At 32.6% G+C, this 10,112-nt stretch overlaps 1 protein-coding gene across 1 annotated transcript in view; it reads right to left on the bottom strand.

The window, feature by feature from the left end:
* LOC135218523 (putative neural-cadherin 2) overlaps positions 1 to 9,802 on the bottom strand; it is a 643,835-nt gene extending 634,033 nt beyond the window's left edge. The window contains 1 exon segment of the mRNA XM_064254888.1: positions 9,766 to 9,802. The gene's annotated coding sequence lies outside the window, so the exon portion shown is untranslated.
* Between the last annotated feature and the right edge of the window lie 310 nt (positions 9,803 to 10,112).

The following is a 10,112-nucleotide window of genomic DNA, read 5'->3' on the forward strand; positions in this document are numbered from 1 at the left end:
ATATATATATATATATATTTATCTTATATATCGTATATATATAATGTAATATATCTACGTATACATATATATAGATATATATATATATATATCTATATCTATATATATATCTATATATATATATATATATATCTATCTACTATATATATATATATCTATATCTATCTATTTACCATCTTATTATGTATATATATACTAAGATATCTATTCTATATATATATATAATCTCTATCTATACATGATATATATATAAGTATAATCTCTATACCTCGCTCTCTCTATATATATCTCTATCTATATATCTATACTAGATCAATATATCTAGCTACTATACTCTCTCTCTCTCTCTCTCATCTTCATAGATCTTATCTCATCTCGCTATATCTCTAGAATATATCTCTATATATATATACCTTCACGCTCTCTCTAACCTATCTCTACTCTCTACTATCTCCCTCTATCTCTCTCTCTTCTCCATCTTACCTCTCTATCTCCTCATCTATTAATATATCATATCATATTCACTCGCTCTATATATATATCTATATCTATATATATATATCTATTAATATTATATATCTATTAATATATATACATATATATCTACCTCTATCTCCATATATATATATATATATATCTTCATATATATAATCTATATATATATATATCTATATATCTATCTACCTCTCGATATATCTATACTATAATCTATATATAATATCTATATATATTCTATATTATACATATACATAAATATACATATATATTATCATCTATATCTCTATATATAGATATCTATCTTATACATATATATCACCATATACATATAATATATATATTATATCTATATCTAATATATTATAATAGATATGTATCTATTGTACCCTGATGAGGTTTGTCCCAAGATACACGGAAGCGCTAGGTACTGCGGTTTTTTTCATTTTTCCTGCTGGCTCTTGATATCCATCTTCACGTGTTACTTGTGATCGTATAACAGTATGGATGCCAGCGAATCTTTCCATATTTTCTACCTTCATATCCTACACCCTTCACTGGAGCCCCTTCGTTGCTGATTTTTCTCCTCTCTCATCAGAGCCCACAGCTAAAATTACAACGTTAATTTTCTACGTTATGTGTTTGATGAGCATGTTTATGCAAAATCGTTTTTATCCAAAACATCGCGGCCTTTCAGTAACCAGTCGAAGATATGAACGCCTTATACCCAAAGTACATAGAAATAACGAAAGTGACGTGAACAAGCTTTTTCAGATCCTGAGGTCAAATAGATATAGTTTTTAGTCAGCAATCCCTTGGAATGGAGAATCGATTGGGCGATTATGGTTATCATAAGTTACGATCCAGTGCCGACGTTCTTGAAGAATAAAACTCGATCGTAAACTTAAACAGCGCATCACGAACAGCGGTTGACTAAAGAGGCAAATCCCCAGTTTTATGTAATTTATCGGATAAAGTGTTTAGAATGTGCTAACAAGAACGGCTCTCGGTATGTTCAACTCCGTGTTTGTGACGAGAAAGTGGCCCACTGGGTAGGAATAGCTAAATCATTTTGTAATTTAGAAAAATTTGGATCGTGTCCTATTGAAGATTTCAACATCTGTAGGGTATTGTTTATGGGGACATGTCTTTTCAGTGCTATTCTAATGTACTGATAGGTTTTTAAAGGCGTACAGCAAACCTTAAAAAAGATCAAACCGTTACACATTACGAAAGCTATAAAATCAAATGCTCTTTGTGCTAATAATAAAGATGATTATGTAAAATAAATTTAGTTCTGTTAAGTGACCAAGAACTTTAGGTACTGAACCATAATCCATTAGAGAAGGTTAATAGTAGTTTCATAAAAAACTTAAAACATTGTTAAGGGGAAAAGATGATTTATTAAGAAATTTTGTATTGTATGTGCTATCCTGCCTTATCTTATGGACGTATTAAAACTCACAAACAAATAACCCTGGTACACCTATTATTAGTTCTGTAGGGTCATCAACTTATAATTTGTTCAAAGTGCTTGTCAAGTAATTTGTCACCTCTTATAGAAAATTTCAGGATTTTCAGTAAAAAAATAATTTGGATTTTGTAAACCGTCTCAGAAGCTGTAACATTAATTATGAATTTAAAATGATTAGCTTTGATGTAGATTCCCTTTTCTAAAGTTCAGTTGACGACCTGATAACATTTTTAGCTGATGATTGGATAAATACTAATTTTCTCTGCAAACTGATAACAATTTTAGAGTTGCTGAAACCTGTGTATTAAGGAATGTAAATTCTTTCAATGGTAAATCCTATGAGCAGAGGTTTGGTATGGCTAGGGGGACCCTTTATCGCCCCTTTTAAGTAACAGTTACCAGTAGTTTTTGAGAAGAAACTTCTATCAAATATTTTACCTCGATGTTCTTGTTAGGTATGTCGATGACTAATTTTGTGTATTGCCTTTGTGGGAGGATGTGAACAGATTTTTAATAATTAAATGCGCTGGTCCCTCTATAAAGTTTCAACACTTGAGGAGGAAAAAAGATTAGTTTTACCATTTTTTAGATGTAAGTGTGCATAGACAGGTAACAGATTTAATTTCGGTTTTTAGGAACCTACAAATGTTATGTGCTTACATTCACTTTACTCCAATCACAATTGAAAGTAACTCTCTGCATTCTCTTCCATGTTTTTAGAGCTTTAAATATTTGTTGTCCTGAATTTTAGAAGACGAGATTACCAAATTTAGATATTGCTTTTTAATTAAAGTATCCGGCATTTTTTTAGTTTAATGTTTGCTTTAAGAAGAGGCTAAAAACATTTTATGCAGTGGGACCATGGTAACAGGCTTTCGACCCTAGTAATTTGGCTTGTTTTACCTTTTGACAATCCAGGTTTCTTTCTTTGCCAAAACATGTTTAAAAAGTTTTTAAATGTATAACGTTGTTTTTCTAGTAACACTAAGTCTGTAAGAACAATTTTAATAGGAACTCTCCAATTTACAAACGGGTCATTTAAGAAATTCCATGCATAGAGTGTGATAAAAAATATATTGGTCAAAGTGGCAAACTACTGGCATCAAGATTAATCAACATAAATATATGTGTACGTGTAGGAGTACATCGAGCGCTCTCTTTTACATATGAATAATTTTAATCACGCAATTATTGAACAATTCAAAGGAAATTTTGTTGGGGGTAGACATTATTAAAAGAGATATTATAGAATCTAGTACTAATCAAATATAAGTCACGTAGTTGTTTTTTAATATTAGCAACGAAAATATTAAACTAGATAACTGGCTACGAAGATGTATTGTTGACAACTTCGTAACTATGGTAATTGATGCTTAGTATTTCCATTTCCATTTGTTGTTGGTCCTTTAAAGTGTAATTCTAGGCTGTGGACCATTTGCTTCTTGACTAAGGCTGTTTTGATTGTTCTGTATTTTACTTTTTTGTTTTTATGTTTACCTTTGATATTGTCGAAGCTACTTTTCATTCCTTTTATATATTGTACGCCTGATTAGGTGTGTCCAGATACACGAAGCGCTAGGTACGGCGGTTTTTTCTTTTTCCTGCTAGGCTCTGATATACAATCTTCACGTGTTACTTGTGCTCGTATAAAAGATATATATATATATATATAGTATATATATATATATATTATATCATATCATAATATATATATATATCTATATATATATCTATATATTCATATATATATTATTAATATATAATATATAATATATATAATATATATATATATATATATATATATATATATATTATATATATATTCAGATATACAGACATACATACAATCTATATATATATATATATATATATAGATAATCTAATATACATATATTCATATATATAATATTATATATATATATATATACATATATATCTATAGTATAATATATATATATATATATATATAGATATATATATATAATATATACGTATATATATGTACATATATGTTTATGTATATATATAATATATATAAATATATATATATATATAATATAATATATTACTATATATATATTATATATATATATATTATATATATATAATATATATGTATTTATATATATTTATAATGTTCGTTTATATAGGAATGGCGATCGACCAAAGAATTGGCCGCGATCGACTCCTTGGCCATCTTTGACCTACACTATTCATTTTACATCTGAGTGCCTCGACATTTCTCCTCGGTTTTTTCCACATATACTACGTGAACTATTAATCATCACTACATCTTCCGCCTTTCCAGTCACTCGCATTCAATTCCCACACGTCACGACCTTACAAGAAAATTGGTTCAGCACCTCCTTACTAATCTCATCCTGCTGCTTTTTTTGTTACACTTATTCTCTTATCCTAACCACTGTGTAAAATAATTACACCGAACACTTAATAAGTCAATTTTCTTGGTGTCATTGATTTGCATTACATTGTCGAAAATAATCTTATTAACGGAGTCCTCTTCTTCACGGTAATGGGAACTCATAAAGGCTTCATTATACAACTCTACGGAAGACAACGCCCCCGAAGAAGATACTCCTGCAGGCAACGACAATCATATTAACCGTGACGTCCCGCAGCATAACGCAACGTCCAACTACGTTACCGAACAGCTCAGGAGGTCCAGACGGCTGCAGAGCCTGCAGCTTCGCAACCATCGACTCTGCGAAAGGGGCTTGAGACTTGGTTCAAGCTACCAATGAAAAAGAAGAATTAGAGCCATCAGCCAATAGGAGATCAGCATGGGACAGACCTCCTGCTTACGACCCAAAATATAAGGAGGACGGACCTTCAACTGAGGGGAAACTACATAGACTGGGTGGATAGCTACACATATCTGGGAGTCTGCATTGCAGATACACTATCTCTTGATAAGGAAATACAGCTCATTCCAGCAAAAAAAAAAAAAAAAAAAAAAAAGGGCTTAATGCTCTAAAGAGAATCACATCTCTAACAGAGGGTGCAACATACCACCTGCTCAGGAGGTTCTATATACAAACCATCAGAGCACAAGTAGAACATGCAGCACCAGTCCTGACAGGCCAGCAGAGGCTGGAGGTCATCCAAAACAATGCAATTACTCTTATACTCGGAGCCCCAATGTGGACAAGAATATGTCTCTTGAGGGCAGAGATACAACTACAGTCTCTCACGCACAGGATAGGCCAAAGAAATACTGCCATTCTGTGCAAAACCATCAGAAGCAACAGGAATGGACCACTCAAAAACAAAATGCAAGCATGCATAAACCTGCACGAAGGATACCAAAAATCACTTCCCTGGGTCGGAGACCCAATTCGGTACAACTTTACAATACTACCGGCAAACAAAGCGCTGTGCGCAGCAGCACAGATGAAAACCGCAGCAGAAGAAGCAATCAAGAGCACAGCAGCTGAAAACGCATATTACATAGATGGCTCAGTTGACCCAGAAGCTCCGGCGACGGCAGCAGCAGTGGTCGCCCAAGACTTCAAAGGAAGCTGGAGGCTATCCAACAATGCCTCCATACTACAAGCAGAACTAATGGCAATATTAAAAGCTTTAGAAAATTCCAGTCAAAAAGAAGGGCACACAACAGTGCATATCGACTCCAAATGAGCAATACTCGCAATCAAGGCTACAAATACCAAAGAAAATGTGACACTGATAACAGCAATAAAATCATGGTCAAGTCCCCATCAAGCTGCTGGCAGAGGTCCATTCTAAACTGGTACCTAGCCATGTGGAATCAGGGAATGAAGAAGCCGACACCCTTAGCCAAAGTGCCCTCAGCTGCAGTACCGTAAGATAAAGTGCAACCATCCATAAACAAACTAAAGGAAATGCCAAAGTTATGCCAAACTCCAGGAAGAGAGTGAGACGACCGTCACATTTTTGCAGAAAAAAAATTCACGGGCGTTCCAGGTGGTACGTGGATGTCACAATCTCAGGCCTCATGACATCACAAGAAAACCACCAAAAACTCTGTCATCACACACAGGTTGAGGCTAGGAGACGTATGCACCGGACAAATGACAATGATTGGTAATGAGGGCAGTCATGTCATACTAGTTGAACCGAGAGGCAATCCAGCCCCTGGAGCATACCTACTAGACTGCCCAAGACAACAGTCTCTCAGGTCGAAACTTAACCGCAATGACTGACACTGACACAGATCACCATACACATCCTAAGTAAATCATAAGGACAACATGGGAATCCCCCTCTTACTGTCCCACCCACCTCCCAGGTAAAAGGAGGAATTACACATCAAATCTAGAAGGACACTTGGGAATCTCCTGTTGTCCTACCCACTTCCCAGAAAAAAAAAATTCTCCCATGGTTAAAACCACAGAAATCTGCACAATGCAGCAACCCGTTTCATTTTTGCAATGGGAGCTATACAGATCCTTGGTAACATTGTAAATGTGAGTAGGTGTGTACGTGTATATATACCATTATACTTTCTTAATGTTTGTTTGATATATTGCCATATATTCGGGTGCTACACACGTATATATATTGTGCTTGAAATGTTATAGATAACTCAATTTTTTTCTTTTAAAGATCACCTTACCTTCAAACTAAAACTCGCATCCACTTCCTACTCAGCACTCTCCAACTAGGCTGAGTCTCGCTACTATAAAGCTTTCTCTCTCACTGGCGATTACCGTAAGGTTCAAAGGGGTTGTAATCCTGCCTGACACCCTCTCTCATTTCTACAACTAACCGCCAAAAGCACTGATTTTGTATCTTTACAGATAATCCAATTATGGGCTGCTCTAGAGCAAGAGCCGTGCCGCACAGCTGCTTAATCTTCAACACACACCAAACGTGTCCACCTCAGCTTCTAGCCTAGGGATTCTGGCAGGTACAGACGAAGCTTGCTTCAAGACGCCAGACAGCCAGGACACACACAACACGCACACACACACACCAGAGAGGAGAGAGAGAGAGAGAGAGAGAAGAATCATTAATGAATTTGATGACTATGTTTATCATATTTAGCTGTAAAATTCAAATTATACACCGATTCAGACCCTTTATTTGATCTGACCTTAAGGCGCTCTACTTGCCTGTTTAATGGGCACGGACAGGCCGCTATTCGTAAAATAGAGAAGAATCTCTTCAAGTGTAACGCTGCTGAAGTAGCCATTACTTTTAATAAAGTATGCTTGAAAGAGGGTCTGCTTCTAGAGTATTATTATTATCTTTATCATTATTTCAGTAGATGATGAAACCTGTTCACGTGGAACTAGCATACAAGGGCCATTGACTTGAAAGTCTATATATATATTACAAATATATATATATATATATATATATATACTATATATATATATATATATTATTATACATATATATATATATATCATATATATATATACTATATATATAATATATATATATATATATATATTATATATATATTATATATATATATTGACTGAATTTCAGTCCAATGGCCCCTTGTGTGTAGTTCCATGTGAACAGTTTTCCTCACCTTGTTGAAATAATATAAGTATGATATATATATACATATATATATATATATATATATAATATATACATATTGTTAATATGTCATACATATTCATTCTACATATATAATATGCATAGTTCACTTAATCATACTTATATAAGCATGTTCACTGTATCATATACTATACCCTTCACATTATTCTCCATCACTTTTTTAGGACTCTACCTCATATATGATATATATATATATATTATATTATTATATATATATAATAATATATAACATATATATCATACATACATATTATAATATATATGTATGTATATATTATATATATATATTATATATAATATATATATAATATATATATACAGATATATATAATATATATATATACACCACATATATATACATAACAATACAATATAAATACATACATAAGGACATACATATATAATAAATATATATTATTATATATATTATATTATTATAATAATATACATAACATATAATATAAAAGTATATATATATATATATATATATATATATATATACATATATATATATATATATATATATATATATATATATATATATAATATATACATATATCATTATATATCATACATCCGTAAAAACCCTTCACATTAATTCTCCATCACTTTGTAAGTTCTCCACCATCATATATATATATATATATATATATATATATATATATATATATATATATATATATATATATATATATATATATATATATATATATATATATATATATATATATATATATATATATATATATATATATATATAGTATACTTTATACAAATGATGGTGGAGAACACTTACAAAAGTGATGGAGAATTAATGTGAAGGGTTTTACGGATGCATGATATAGATAGAACATTGCTTAATCTTCAACAACAACAACTTTCTTTTTTGCTAACTTTATTCTGATTTATTTATTCTTGACGCACTCTGTGCTCTTTATTCTCCTTTTTAAAAAAAGATTAATAAGAGACTGGAAATACGTTCTACATTTAGTGTACTTGAATGACTTTTGTTCTTTATGTCTTTCCTTTGCTGAAATAGATCTGTTCAGGTCTACCGTTTCCTTTGTCCTTCACTTGCAGTTTACGAAAATTGGCAACAGTTAGACGTCCAATTTCCCTTTTTTCCTGAGGTAAGGAGAAATTATACGCCACCTGGGGAACATGCCGTAGAAGGAGAACCACGCTAATGTGGAAGGTACAACGTTTGGCTGCAAAGTTACGGACTTCATAACTGCGTAACGAATCTCATTAAAGAAGTAGGTGCATCACATACTGGGCTCCAGAACAAGAACAGTTTTGTTACCCGCTTTTTTTTTTTTTTTTTTTTTTTTATTTTTTTTTTTTTTTTTTTTTTTTTTTTTTTTTTTAATACAGCCCCATGAGAGGCACAGTTGCGCTAACATAAGATTTTCGTAATTTTACTATCACCTGTTATGCAGTACAAAATCTAATCTCAGAGTGTAGTAATAAAATGGTTAGAATATCTACTTATGGAATATTAGAAGAAATAAAAAGATTCCTATGCTAATATTCATTTGTTTTTATTAATGGAAAGTTCTTTTAACGTCGTAAAAATGTTTCACTGTGCGCATGACATGTACACTAATAATGGCTTTCATCATTAACTATTATCCTTTAAGAGGTTAAAGTTGCACGCTACGCTGCACTGGAACCCGGCACTGCCCGTCATGTCTCCCCTACCCTCCCAATCCTGTGCCTGAAGCCCCGTCCACACGGTCGAACTTTGTCCGACAGACAAAGTTCGACCGTGCGGACGGGGCTTAACCAGGGGTGGACAAATATGTTTGAAGGAGGAGGGTGGGTGTGTCATGTTTCCCCTACTCTCTTGATCCCCTACGAAACCCGCCCCACCCAGGCCGGACAAACAAGGAATATCCACTTGGATTTTAGTATTATAAAGGGCAGGTTAACGGTAATCAATAAGATGAAAATATCGACTTACAGATGTTCTATACAGATAGCAGCATGTTACTGATGAAGCTGAATGAAGATTTAGAAGCTCCAGTTTTCTGTTTATGCTTAAAAAAATTTCGATTTCTGCACAATTCGTAATTTTCTGTTTCCTGTCAATTACATGTGAGGTAGATGAATATGAAATGTGAGTTAATATAAGAAATGACGTCTATGATATCTAAACTGTGAATTTTATGACAAACAGATCTAGACTTGGACAATAAACGACCATCCCGTATCTCACTTACCGGAACTATTTTCCCGTTACCAAGGCAACGTTGTCCTGAAAAAGATACAAACAAATTTGAATTATAAAAAAGCTTGAACACTTTTGGAGGCAATGGGACAGATTTTCCACAATGTATTAGATATTTACTTCCTAAAAGTAATATATTTTGATAAATATCCTAGAAAAAATACCAGAGGTCAAAAAAAGACTATTGTAGCATCAAGGACTGAATATTTTTCTGTTATTTAGGCGTTGCGTTAATGCAACTTGAATAGAACACCTGAACGCAAAAGCTACAATCGTGCCTTCTTTTTTTTATTTCTGACTTCTTACTTTTTTTTTTTTTTTTACTTTTATTTTAGTTTA

The sequence above is a fragment of the Macrobrachium nipponense genome, chromosome 9 (genome assembly GCF_015104395.2).
Source record: "Macrobrachium nipponense isolate FS-2020 chromosome 9, ASM1510439v2, whole genome shotgun sequence".
NCBI lineage: Eukaryota > Metazoa > Arthropoda > Malacostraca > Decapoda > Palaemonidae > Macrobrachium > Macrobrachium nipponense.